This window comes from Nannospalax galili, unplaced genomic scaffold (assembly GCF_000622305.1).
Source record: "Nannospalax galili isolate Female #2095 unplaced genomic scaffold, S.galili_v1.0 scaffold455, whole genome shotgun sequence".
NCBI classification, from domain to species: domain Eukaryota; kingdom Metazoa; phylum Chordata; class Mammalia; order Rodentia; family Spalacidae; genus Nannospalax; species Nannospalax galili.
The window spans coordinates 762,204-764,027 of NW_008335815.1; the positions used below are offsets into that span (position 1 = coordinate 762,204).

Sequence of the window (1,824 nt, forward strand, 5' to 3'; positions counted from 1 at the left end):
GAGAGAGAGAGAGAGAGAATTCGTTCTATGGAATTTAGACTCATTTAATTACCATCAGATTTTGACTAAAGTTGAAAACTTTCAGCTACCTTCCCCCTTAGGCACTGTCACTTCTTTTCCTTGGCTCTCTCCCTTGGGCTCCCACTGCCCTCTCCATCAGTGCTTCGCTGAGAGAAATGCCGTGGGGGGTGTCTCTGTGGATTCTTTGTGGGGTTTCTTTCTGTACATCACTGAAACAGGACCACAGGAGGGAATCCCTGCTTTCTGCAGAGTATTTCAGAAAAAAATGAGGGATCCTTTGCTGTAATCATTGCTAATATTTTATATAGTCATATAACTTAAAATGGTTTTTATTTTACTTTTGCAAATTTTATCTTTTTGTTTGTTTGTTTGAGACAGGGTCTTACTATAGCTGCAGCTGGTCTGGCATTTGCTATGTAGACCAGGTTGGCCTCAGACTCACAGAGATCTGCCTGCTTATGCCTTCCAAAAGCTGGGATTAAGGATATATACCACCATACTTTGGCAAATTTTACATTTTATTTTGCTATCGATTAAAACTTTGTCATTCAAAGACAAGATATGCAGTTACATCTATTCCTATAAGAGATTTTTGAGGGGCTGGAGAGACTGTTCAGTGGTTAAGAGCACTGATTGCTCTTGCAGAGGACCAAGGTTCAATTCCTAGTACCCACATGGCAGCTAACAACTGTCCATAACTCCGAGCTAACAACTGTCTATAACTCCAGTTCCAGGGAATTTAACACCTTCTTCTGTCCTCCATGGGCATTGCACAACACGAGTGCACTTACACACATGCAGGCAATATGCTCGTACACATAAAATTAAAATAATAATTTTTTTTTTGGTCTTTTTGAGACAGGGTCTCCCTGTAGCCCCAGCTGTCCTGAAACTCACTATGTAGACCAGGCTGGCCTTGAACTCACAGAGATCCACCTGCCTCTGCCTCCTGAGTGCTGGGATTAAAGGTGTGCACCACCACGCCCGGCTTAAAATAATAATTTTTTAAAGAGAAATTTTTGTAGTTTAATCATTTACATTTATAACTGTGAGACAAAAATAACAAACGAATGCTCTAAAACTGTGCCTGTCTTCAATAACTAAGGAAATGGAAATTAAGACACAATTTGACTTTGATTATTAACATTTCTTTTCATCTTAATGAATCATATTTTTAAGGATGTAGAGGAACTGTCCTTGTGCCAGTCTGTGAGGATGTAAATTTGTATGATCAGGTTGTTTTGGAAAGCACTTTGTCAATGGATATTGATAATCTCAAAATATTCACACCCCTTGACTTGTTAATTCTTCTGGAATCTAGCATAAGGAAATTATTTTAAGAACCCAAACTGATTTTGAACAAAATTGCTATATTAATTGTAAATTGGAAACAATATACTTAGCCATCAGTGGGAAATTAGTAAGGTGTGCCATGGTACATCTTTACCATTAAAGGAAGGTTTCAAAAGCACCATACAAAACTGAATATGCATTTTAAAGATCACAGTACTTTTTTTTTAATTAGAAGAAGCATTTCATTACAACAGCATTAACTATTCAATAACATTTTTCTGAGCTAGGGTACATCTCTTTCAAAATTGGCTGTACATTTTTAGGTTTACAGATGAATTATTATGCTTGTACAATCTTTTACTCATTATAAACTCTATAAGACATAAAATTAAATGAGGTTCCAACGTTTAAAAAAGATCTCCACTTCGTTGTCAAAACACACAATTTCATACAGAAAAATTCATTCCAAGCCTATTGACATTGAGACGTTTTCACATGCATTTCTAATCT

General features: G+C 36.7%; 1 protein-coding gene across 2 annotated transcripts in view; it reads left to right on the top strand.

Annotated features, from left to right (window-relative positions):
- Reg4 (regenerating family member 4) overlaps positions 1 to 1,824 on the top strand; it is a 21,155-nt gene that overhangs the window by 14,776 nt on the left and 4,555 nt on the right. The gene's annotated exons all lie outside the window — the stretch shown is intronic.